At 44.5% G+C, this 12,468-nt stretch overlaps 1 pseudogene; it reads left to right on the forward strand.

Annotated features, from left to right (window-relative positions):
* Positions 1 to 806: 806 nt before the first annotated feature.
* LOC134731044 (putative gustatory receptor clone PTE01) lies at positions 807 to 11,701 on the forward strand (annotated as a pseudogene).
* The last annotated feature ends 767 nt before the right edge of the window (positions 11,702 to 12,468 follow it).

Raw genomic sequence — 12,468 nt, forward strand, 5'->3', positions numbered from 1 at the left:
TATCAGAAACAATATCACAGGGGGTTATGAACAACCCCTGCGATATTTGGAGTAATATCATCATCTCCCCTCACGATTATTAAGAACAATATCGTAGGGGTGGGGGGTGTACACCCCCTTTCATATTTGATATCATCCTCTTCCTCCCTGGATATTAGGAATAATATCAGGAAGGGATGTACAGACCCTGCGACCTTTGCTGTCATAGAATTGTCTCTCCCCTAGATATTAGGAAAAATGTCACTGGGGATGTGAACAGCCCTGCGATATTGAGAGTAGTATCATCCTCTGCCCCCTTGCATATTGGGAACAACATCACAGGTGGGCTGTACTGCCTCTGTGATATTGGGAGTAAAATTTTCCTCTCTTCCCCTGGACATTAGGAAGGGTATCAGAGGGGGAGGGTGTACATTCCCTGCGATATTCAACGTAACCTTATCCTCTCCCTCCCAGGGTATTCAGAACAATATTACAGGAGGGCTGTACACCCTCTGCGATATTGAGAGTCATATCATCCTCTTTCGCTCTGGATGTTAGGAACAATATCACAGGGTTGTGTACACCCCCTGTGATATTGGGAGTCATATCATCCTCTCTCCCTGTGGATATTAGGAAGAGTATCACAGGGCTGTGGAAACCCTCTGCGGTACTGGGAGTAATATCATCCTCTCTCCCTCTGAATATAGGAAGATTTTCACAGGGGTGTGTACACCCTCTGCGATATTGGGAGTAAGATTATCCTCTCCACCCAGGAAATGACTAACAAGGTCATGGGGGTGTGTACTCCCCCTGCGATATTGGGAGTAATGTCGTCCTCCCCAAACCTGGATGTTAGCAACGAGATCACAGAGGGGGTGTACACACCCTGCGACATTGGAAGTAATAGGATCCTCTCCCCACCTGGATACAGGGAAAGATACCACAGCGCGGTTATACGTTTCCTATGCTGTTGGGAGTAATATCATTCTTTTCCTTTCTGGATATTAGGAAGAATATCACAGGGGTGCTGTACAATTACTTCGATATTGGGAGTAATACCATCCTCTATTTTCCTGGATATTGGGCACAAAAACACAAAAGGGTGTACAACCCCCGCGATATTGGGAGTAATAGCACACTCTCCTTCCCTGGATGTTAGAAAACAATATCATCAGGGCTGAACACCCGCCACGATAATGGGAGTCATGTTTACTCTTTCACAGGCCATTTGGAACCATATCACAGGGGGTGTTTACAAACAGGGGTGGTGTACACCCCCTGTGATATTGGGAGTAACATCATTCTCTCCACCTCTGGATATTAAGAACAATATCCCGGCGGGAGGTGGTACACCCCCAGTGATATTGCGAATAATGTCATCCTCTCCTTCCCTGGATATTAGGAGCAATATCACAGGGGGGGTGTACAACTTCTGTGATATTGGAAGCAATATCATCCTCTCCCCCGCTGGATATTAGAAAAAAATATCACTCACTGTGTACACCCACTGTGATATTAGGAAGAATATTGCAGGGTGTACACCCACTCTGACTTTAAGAGAAATAGCTCTCTCAAATGTCCCAAACAATATCACAGGGTATACAAGGATATTTCCCTAGGATATTACAAATACTATCACAGGGTGTACACGCACTGTAATATTTGGAATCGTATCTCCCTAGGTGATATTAGGAGTAATATCTACCTAGTAGATAACAAATAACATGGCAGGGTGTACACCCACTTTGATATTAGCTGTAATATTTTTCTAAGTTGTTACAAATAAGATTACCGGGTGTACCAACATGGTGTACACTCACTGTGATGTCAGGAGTCGCATCTCTGTAATATATTATGAGTAATATCACAGGGTGTACACCCACTGTATTATTAGGAGTAAGATCTCTGTAGGATATTACAATTAAGATCACAGGGTGTAGAGCCACCGTGATATTAGGAGAAATATCTTTCTAGGATATTACAAATAATATCACAGGGTGTACGCCCACTCTACTGTCAGGAGCAATATCTCCCTAGGATATCAAAAATCCTATCACAGGGTGTCCAATCTCTGCCTTCCAGGTTCTAAGGGATTCTCCTGCTTCAGCCTCCCCAGTAGCTAGGGTTACCCGCCACCACACCAGGCTAATATTTTTTTATTTTCACTGGAGACGGGGTTTCACCACGTTGGCCAGGCTGGTCTGGAACTCCTGACCTCAGGTGATCCATCAGCCTCGGCCGCCCAAAGTGCTGGGATTACAGGTGTGAGCCATGGTGCTGGGCCAGGAGTTATAGATTCTGTTCATTTGGAAACACAGCTCCCATCTTTCAATGTGCATGTACTTTTATGAAGAAATGATGTCAGAAAGCCGAAGGATGATAATAAATATGAAAAGTAACAGGCATGTGAAAAGGTCTTCCGATTGAGAACTATAAGGTTCGATTTCATTTTCAGATAATGGGGTCCTAGCTCTTGTGTCGTCCTTTTACATATTCTACATCAAGGGAAGTTGTAGCACGGTGTCAGAATAAAATAGAGTGTATTTCATGGCTTCTTAATTTCTTTCAATTAGACTGAGATATTTTTCTTAAAGAGAGAAGGACATTTTCATTGCATTGTATTTTTTCTGAAAAGAGGAGGCCGTATTTTACTGAGATCACGGATTTTTTATATATGAAGTTTTAGTCTTCTAATGTTCTTCAGTGGATATTCTCTAAAGTAGTATGTACAGGAAACCTCTTATAGCTAAAAAGTAAATCACGTAATAATTCTGAGATTTTTGGAATTGTCACAACTGAGAAACATTGCTGGCTGTGTATGGTCCGCAAGTGTGAAGATGTTCCTTGTGAATTGCTCGCATCTAGCATTAAGGGCTGATTTTTAACTTTTATTTTTCCAATCCTCTTTCCTTCTCAAGGTGTCCAAGACACACAGAGCCACGGAATCTCACAGGTGTCTGAGAATTCCTCCTCTTGGGACTCTCAAAGGATCCAGAACTGCAGCCAGTCCTCGCTTTGCTGTCCCTGTCCCTGTCCCTGTCCATGTATCTGGTCACGGTGCTGAGGAACCTGCTCAGCATCCTGGCTGTCAGCTCTGACTCCCCCCTCCACACTCCCGTGTACTTCTTCCTCTCCAACCTGTGCTGGGCTGACATGGGTTTCACCTCGGCCACGGTTCCCAAGGTGATTGTGGACATGCAGTCGCATAGCAGAGTCATCTCTCATGCGGGCTGCCTGACACAGATATCTTTCTTGGTCCGTTTTGCATGTATAGAAGGCATGCTCCTGACTGTGATGGCCTATGACTGCTTTGTAGCCATCTGTCGCCCTCTGCACTACCCAGTCATCGTGAATCCTCACCTCTGTGTCTTCTTCGTTTTGGTGTCCTTTTTCCTCAGCCTGTTGGATTCCCAGCTGCACAGTTGGATTGTGTTACAATTCACCATCATCAAGACTGTGGAAATCTCTCATTTTGTCTGTGACCCCTCTCAACTTCTCAACCTTGCCTGTTCTGACAGCGTCATCAATAGCGTATTCATATATTTCGATAGTACTATGTTTGGTTTTCTTCCCATTTCAGGGATCCTTTTGTCTTACTATAAAATTGTCCCCTCCATTCTAAGGATTTCATCATCAGATGAGAAGTAGAAAGCCTTCTTCAACTGTGGCTCTCACCTAGCAGTTGTTTGCTGGTTTTAGGGAACAGCCATTGGCATGTACCTGATTTCAGCTGTGTCACCACCCCCCAGGAATGGTGTGGTGGTGTCAGTGATGTACGCTGTGGTCACCCCCATGCTGAACCTTTTCATGTACAGCCTGAGAAACAGGGACATACAAAGTGCCCTGCGGAGGCTGCTCAGCAGAACATTCGAATCTCATGATCTGTTCCATCCTTTTTCTTGTGTGGGTGACAAAGAGCAACCACATTAAATCTCTACATCTGCAAATCCTGCCCCTTAGTCACGTTATTTTTGTGCCTTAATGGCTTTTATTCCTTTCCGCATTTCCTATGTGAATATTGTTTTCTTCTTTATGTCTTTAACTGGAATGGGTGAGGATTCTGGGATCCTTTGTTTAGCTTAAACCTCATGACTGAATCGTCTATACCTAGGCGGCCTCCTTTGGTTTCTGAGCAATAACACTGTCATCCAGGTGGAATCACAACCATCTTTTTATATACGTGAAGTCCTCACTTCATTTTGGAATTCCTTGAAAATTGACTTTATGGAAACAATGTACAGCAGGTCCTCCAACACCACTGGTTCTTCAAAGTTGTGTAGTTATAATGTTGGAGAGGAATAAGTGGTTTCACTATTCCTAATTTTGCCTCAAGGTGAAGTTTCCAAGAGACTTTCAAAGATGTTAAGTGAGGACATACTGTATATCAAATTCATATCCTCTTCCACAGTTCATGTGGAATTTCTTTATAAACTGCTTCTAGAGAATCTATTTAGGCAGGTTCTGTGTAGAGATCCATGTCGCCGTTCCTCAATCTTGGCTTTGAGTCAAATCCCCTGGGGAGCTTACACATGATGAGGCCTGGGTCTCAATACCTGAGATTCTGATTTCTCTGCACCTGTGTGAGTGTGTGGATTTTTTTTTTTTTTTTTAAGCACCAGAGGTGGTTGCAATGACGAAGTTTTTAGAGGCATCAAGCTCCAATGAGTAAGAACAGAAGTTAATTGTAATATGATTTCTTCAAATATTATCTTCAAATGCATTGTCCATCAACACCGTACCAATGATTATTATGCTGTTGTTTCTTACCATTTCGCATTTTTTATTTTTTTCTTTTTCTTTCTTTTTTTTTTTTTTCTTTTTGAGGCAGAGTTTCACTCTTGTTGCCCAGGCTGGAGTGCAATGGCACGATCTCGGCTCACTGCAATCTCTGCCTCCTGTATTCAAGCGATTCTCCTGTCTCAGCCTTCCAAGTAGCTGGGATTATAGGCATGCGCTACCATGCCTGGCTAATTTTTTTTTTTTTTTTTTTTTTTGGTATTTTTAGTACAGACAGTGGTTCTCCATATTGGTTAGGCTGGTCTTGAACTCCCGACCTCAGGTGATCCGTCAGCTTCCGCCTCCCAAAGTGCTGGGATTACAGGCGGGAGCCAACGCGCCCAGCCACCACTTAGCATTTTCATTTTACATTTGTTGAAATTACAGATTTATACACACATTGATTGCTGCTTTGTTATACACTTGCATATACATAAGATGGGAAATAGAAAAGAATAAAATGGGCACAGTATCCCTGAAGGTTCACATTCCGAGACATGTTAAAAATATTTGTTTTTTAGAAATTTGTTTCAATTGAGAAACTGTGGTATACACACACAATGAAGTATTATTCAGCCTAAAAAGGAATAAATAAAATTCTCTCCACTGCAGACAAAATGGATGAGATTGCAGGTCTGTATATGAAGTGAAATAAGCCAGGCACAGAATGACAACTATTTCATGTCCTCACTTCTATGTAGGAACAAAAAAGAAAATCTTGGCCAAGTGTGGTGGCTCAGGCCTGTAATCCCAGCACTGTGGGAGGCCGAGTCGTACGGATCACTTGAGGCCAGGAGTTCGAGACCCGCCTGGCCAACATGGTGAAACCCCCGTCTCTACTGAAAACACAAACAATTAGCCAGGCGTGGTGACGCGTGCCTGTAGTCTCAGCTGCTCGGAGGGCTGGGGCCCAAGAAGCGCTTGAACTGGGGAGGCAGAGCTTGCAGTGAACCCGGATTGTACCTGTATACTCCAACCTGGGCAACAGAAAGAGACTCCATCACACACCTACACACAAAAGGAATCTCAGGAAGGTGGAGAGTATAAAGGGGGTTAGCAGATGCTAGGAAGAAAAGGGGTGGGACAGGGAATGAAGACAAGTGGATAATTGGGTCCCAAAATACAGAAAGATGGAATAAGTGAGTTCTAGTGTTTGATAGTACAGTATGAAAATTTTAGTTCACAGGAATTGCTTGCATATTTCCAGATGCTTTGGTAAGAAGCTTCCTCATTTTCTCATTATGCTGGCTTTTCAGCTACTCTCTTTCTGCTCTCGAAATCGTGCTGGATTTTCTGTTTTTGGCTTTTTGTTTTGAGACAGAGTTTCACTTTTGTTGCCCAGGCTGGAGTGTCGTGGTGCCATCTTGGCTCACCGCAACCTCTGCCTCCTGGGTTCAAGCGATTCTCCTGCCTCCATCTCCTGAGCAGCTGGGATTACAGGCATGCCCCAGCATGCTCAGCTAATGTTGTATTTGTAGTAGAGATGGGGGTTTCTTCCTGTCTGTCAGGCTGGTCTTGAACTCCTGACCTCAGGTGATCCGCCCGCCTCGGCCTCCCAAAGTGCTTGGATTACAGGTATGAGCAACCGTGCCCGGCCCATGCTGTATCCTTATCTGTTGTCTGTTGTTGGTTTGTTCTGGAGCCCAGAAATAACTTCTCCCCTATATGTTCAAATGATTTTTAACGTGAATGCTAGGAAAGCTCATTGGTGGAAAAGCAGCCTTTTCAAGAAATGGTGTTGGAGAAACTTGATTTCCACATGCAGAAGAATGAAGGTGGACCCTATGTCACACCAGGTGCAAAAATTAACACAAACTGGGTCAAAGACCTAACCCCAAGTGCTGAAAGTATAATATGCCTAAAAGAAAATATTGGCCACTTTCATGACATCAGATTGGGCAATGTTTTCTGGGATATGACACCAAAAGCATTGGCAACAAAAGAAAATTAGATTCCTTGGATTACATCTAAATGACAGACACTTCTGTGCATCAGCAAACACTGTGAACTGAGTGAAAAAATAACCCATGGATTAGGAAAAATATTTGCAAATCATATCTCTGAAAAGAGGCTGATATGCATCATATACAAAGAACAGCTAGAACTGAACAACAAGAAACCCAAAGCATCCCATTAACAATGGTCAGAAGATTCGAGTAGACGCGTCATTAAGAAGATATAGCAATGGCCAATAGGCATCTAAAATGATGTTCAAAATCACTCATCATAGGGAAGCGCAAATCAAACCAAGAATGTGATACCACACATTAGGATGGATATGATAAACAAACAAGCATTGGTGAGACTAGAGGAAAGTAGGAATGCTCGAATCTGATTGGAGGGAATGTGAAACCATGAAGGAACAGGGAAAATAGTATGGTATGTACCGGAAAAAGTAGAAACAGGATTATCAGATGTTCCCGCTGTTGCACTTGTGGGTACCTGCCAAAAAGAATTAGAAGCCAGGAGTGGAAGAGAGATTTGTACACCCAAATTCATAGCAGCATTATTCACAAGAGCCAAAATGTGGAGGCAACCCAAGGGTTCGTGGACTGATGAATGAAAAAGCACACTGCAGTTCCTTCATACAATGGAAGACTATTCAGCCTTCAAAAGGCAGGCACTTCTGGCCGGTGCGGTGGCTCACGCCTGGAATCCCAGCATCTTGGAAGACCGAGATGGGCGGATCACCTGAGGTCAGGAATTCAAGACCAGCCTGGCCATCTTGGTGAAACCCTGTCTCTACTGAAAATGCAAAAAATGAGACGAGCGTGGTGGCCTGTGCCTATAGTCACAGTTACTCGGGAGGCTGAGGCACAACAATCGCTGGAACCCGGGAGGTGGAGGTTGCAATGAGCCCAGATTGTGCCACTGCATTCCAGCCTGTGCGACAGAGTGAGACTCCATGTAAACACACAACAAAACAAAACCAAAAAAAAAAAAAACACCCAAACACCCAGACAGGCACTTCTGACACAGGATGCAACACGGATGAACCTTGAAGACATTCTCATCAGTGAAATAAAGAAATCCCAAAAGGATGAACACGCTCAGGCTCAGTGGCTCGCACCTGTAACCCCAGCACTTTGGGAGGCTGAGGCAGGCGGATCACTTAAGGTCAGGAGTTCAAGACCAGCCTGCCCAATATGGTGAAAGCTTGTCTCTATTAAAAATACAAAAATTAGCTGGGCGTGGTGGCGCACGCCTGTAATCCCAGCTACTCGGGAGACTGAGACACAAGAATCACTTGAACCCACGATGTGGAGGTTGCAGTCAGCCCAGACCATGCCACTGCACTCCAGCCTGGGCAACAGAGAAAGACTCTGTCTCCAAAACAAACAAACCAAAAAAATTAAACACGGTATGATTCCACTTATATCACGTGTCTAGAGTAGTTAAAGTTATAGAGTTGCAAACTAGAATGGTGGCCCCCAGGGGTGGGCGAGAGAGAGAGGAATGGAGAGTTTGTTTAATGGGTGCAATTTCCATTTTCAACGATAAAACTGTTCTGGAGATGATGGCGGTGTTGGTTGCTAAACAATGCAAATGTATCTAATGTGATTAAACTATAAACTGAAAAACAGTGGAAATTGTAAATGTTTATACTGGCCATTCTATATGAAATAATCTATATTTATAATTTTTAACATTTATACGTGGTATATTTTCCCATAATAAAAGATGAAAATTAAAGCACTTGGATCTTGTAAAAGAAAAGAAAGAAGCGAATCATACACACAAGCTCTCTCCTGATTAGAGGAAGAGCCCCAAAGCTCCTATGGACACTCGCTTTTCTCTTCTTCTTCTTGCATGATCATGAGGAAATCCTTAGAGCTTGGGGAACTTGGGTGACTCTGGCTAATGCGGGGCTCTGTGCCTTGAGCCCCCCAGGCCATAGAATAGTAAATACTCAGTCTGTGCCTCCAGCCCTGCAGTGTGAGGTTGCAGTCCTGTGGGCTCCACAACCGTCACCTGTATCGGGAGGCTCATGTCTCATCCTGTCTTCTGGCCAGCCTTGTGGACGGAGTCTGAGCCTCCAATGTGCACCATGCAGGGAGAACAGTGGACCTGTTCTCAGTGGTCATGGCCTAGCAGAGGGGAAGGGCAGTTCAGTGAGTGCTGAGGGACGGTCGGGAGCCTTGTTTGTTTCCTCATCCTCAGGACAAACAGGACAGTGCGGTGGGCAGACGGGAGGAGACCAATGTGCAAACTGTCAGCTCAGCAGACTGTGGAGTTCCTGTTCTTAGTTGTGGTGGGGGGTCTCTCTCAGGAATCTTCTTCAAAATTTTGCTTCCCTCCCCCACTGGTTGTCCTTTTCATAGACATCTCACCCATGATAGCAGGGAATGAGTCCCTCTAAACTGTTCCCTCAGAAGAACAAAAAGACGATGAAGGTGATGATGAGGATAAAGAGGATGATGACAGACACCATGGCATCATGAACCCTTCCTGAGGGCTTCCTAAAGGCCAGGCTCTGAGCTCTGTGTTCTATGCAGCTTGTTTCATTTCATCTGCGTAGTCTCCCAGTTATTAGTGCACATTTCATGATGATTTTACAGACTAGAAAAGGAGCACCACATTTTCATAGAACTTGTACCAGATCATGAAGTCAAAAAGGGTGAAGCCCAATTTGAACCAGGCAGTCTAAGTCCAGACACATGGCATTTGGCCAGTCCTCTCCCTGCAATCAACCTGCCCTCTCAAATCCTCATCACTCAGGCCGATGCCCCTGCTCACTGTGCCCTTCCCTTTGGGGGTTCCTTGGAGACCACAGCTAGACCAGTGGGTGCCACAATCACTGTGTCAAGAATGGAAAGGGCAGCTGAGATCACATCGAGGATTCCAGAAAGAATTGGCACAGGATCATTCAGGACGCATCTCTCCCTTGCCCCTGTTCCTGGCTTTCCGTACAGCTCTCGACTTCCTCAAAGGACTCATCATTTCGGGGTTTGGCTTCCATTCTTATTGAGGAAGCTGGAAAGTGTTTCAAAAATGCTCCTCCAATGTGCCTGTGGTTAAGACCTCTGAGCTCTGTTGAAAACTTTTGGAAGGTGGGCGTGGTGGCTCACGCCTGTAATCCCAGCACTTTGGGAGGCTGAGGCAGGCGAATCACAAGGTCAGGTATTCGAGACCAGCCTGGCCAACATGGTGAAACCCCTTCTCTCCTAAAAAGAGAAAAATATTAGCCGGGCGTAGTGGCGGGCCTCTGTCATCTCAGCTACCCGGCAGGCTGAGGCAAGAGAATAGCTTGAACCTGGGATGCGGAGGTTGCAGTGAGCCAAGCTCACTCCACTGCACTCCAGCCTGGGCAACAGAACGACTCCGTCTCAAAATAAAAAACAAAGACAAAAACAAAAGAGAACCCAAACATTTTGAGTGTTGGGAGACCATCAAGTATATTGCCCGGGACTTAGAGTCTGGCCATTAATTTTCAATACCACCCTTTCTACTTATCTGTATGGCAAAGGGTGAGACGTCCATCCTCTGAGATTCAGCACTCTCATCTGAGTTGATTTCTAGTTGATCCAATGGAAGTGAGCGACGATTAAACCGATCGTGGGTGCCCGCTGCGTGATCTCTATGTGATGGACGCGTAAAGTAAAGGCAAAGTGAATTTTAGATACATTCGTTAATATTTTAAGCTTAAACTCCACACGGTTCAACAGAAATATCCCCTGACCTGAAGTTCTGGTTTCCCTGCATTCCAGACAGGACATTTTGTTTTTTCCTTCTCTCAGTAAGGACTGAGTACTGTGAGAGGAACAAGTGATTCTCTTTTGTTTCTGATTCCCCAGAGCCTATATCTTGCTTGGCACATAGGAGACAGCAAAAGGAAACACCTATGTGAATTATTGCATTGACACTTCCTTGGTTCACAAAAATTGGCTGTCATCAGTGTGACGTCAGTGTCACAGAGCGTGTGTTTTTGGTTTTTTGTTTTTTGAGACAGAGTTTTGCTCTCGTTGCCCAGGCTGGCGTGCAGTGGTGTGATTTTGGCTCACTGTAGCCTCTGCCTCCCAGGTTCAAGCCATTCTCCTGCCTCAGCCTCCCGAGTAGCTGGGACTATAGGCGCGCGCCGCCATACCAGGCAAAGTTTTTGTATTTTTAGTAGAGGCGGGGTTTCACCATGTTGGCCAGGATGGTTTTGATCTCCTGACCCCGTGATCCGCCCTCCTCCGCCTCCCAAAGTGCTGGGATTAGAGGCGTGAGCCACCGCGTCCGGCCAAACTTTCTGATGAAAACTCTAAGTCCACCGAAGCTAAGGACAGGAGTTAGAGCTTCCATGAATTTTAAAACAAGACCCACCGATGTGATTAAGCAATTACTCTCTCGAAGGAGAAAAGTCCGAAAACACAATGATGAAATCACTAGGACCTAACTGGCATGTGGAACTATTTTCTGCTTATGAACTATCAACTTTCATTTCATTTCCGGATGGCATGGTCTCAGCTGTTATACAGTGTTTACAAATGTTCTAAATCAAGGGAATTTGTATCAATCTATTCGAATCAAATAAAATATTTGAGTTCTTAATTTCCTTTAATTAGGATAACCATTTTCTTAAAGTGAAGAGAATGGTTTTATTACATATTTTTCTTCGGAAAAGATAGGCTGTATTTTCTAGCAATTACGAATTTGTTGTTCTATATGACGATCTGGTTCTTGGAGCATTCTTGAATCTAGTATCTCTAAGGTAGGTGTGTATAGCAAGAAGTGAATAACACAGAAATCAATGATGAAAGCATTAGAAGACAATTGAGTTTGTCAGAACTGCAAAATATTGCTGAGTGTGGATTGCTCTGAAATCTGAAAACATTACTTGTGAATTGCTTCTATCCAAAATGCAGACACAATGCTGGGTGTTGGTTTAGTTGTTTCCGATTTTTCAACCCTCTTTTCTAGGCAAAAGCTGTCCAAACTCTACATACCCGCAGAATTTAACAGATGTTGCTTTATTCCTCCTCCTAGAACCTCAGAGGATCCAGAACTGCAGCTGGTCGTCGCTGGGCTGTTCCTGTCCATGTGCCTGGTCACGGTGCTGGGGAACCCGCTCATCGTCCTGGCTGTCAGCCCTGAGTCCCACCTCCACACCCCCATGTACTTCTTCCTCTCCAATCTGTCCTTGCCTGACATCGGTTTCACCTCCACCACCGTCCCCAAGATGATTGTGGACATCCAATCTCACAGCAGAGTCATCTCCTATGTAGGCCGTCTGACTCACATGTCTCTCTTTGCCATTTTTGGAGGCATGGAAGAGAGACATGCTCCTGAGTGTGATAGCCTATGACTGGTTTGTAGCCATCTGTCACCCTCTATATCATTCAGCCACCATGAACCCGTGTTTCTGTGGCTTCCTACTTTTGTTGTCTTTTTTTTTTTTCTCGGTCTTTTAGAAGCCCAGCTGCACAACTTGATTGCCTTATGAATGACCTGCTTCAAGGATGTGGAAATTCCTAATTTCTTCTGTGACCCTTCTCAACTCTCCCATCTTGCATGTTGTGACACCTTCACCAATAACATAATCATGCATTTCCCTGCTGCCATATTTGGTTTTCCTCCCATCTCGGGGACCCTTTTCTCTTACTCTAAAATTGTTTCCTCCATTCTGAGGGTTTCATCATCAGGTGGGAAGTATAAGGTCTTCTCCACCTGTGGGTCTTACCTGTCAATTGTTTGCTGATTTTATGGAACAGGCGTTGGAAGCTACCTCAG

This window comes from Pan paniscus, chromosome 7, assembly GCF_029289425.2.
Source record: "Pan paniscus chromosome 7, NHGRI_mPanPan1-v2.0_pri, whole genome shotgun sequence".
Lineage (NCBI taxonomy): Eukaryota > Metazoa > Chordata > Mammalia > Primates > Hominidae > Pan > Pan paniscus.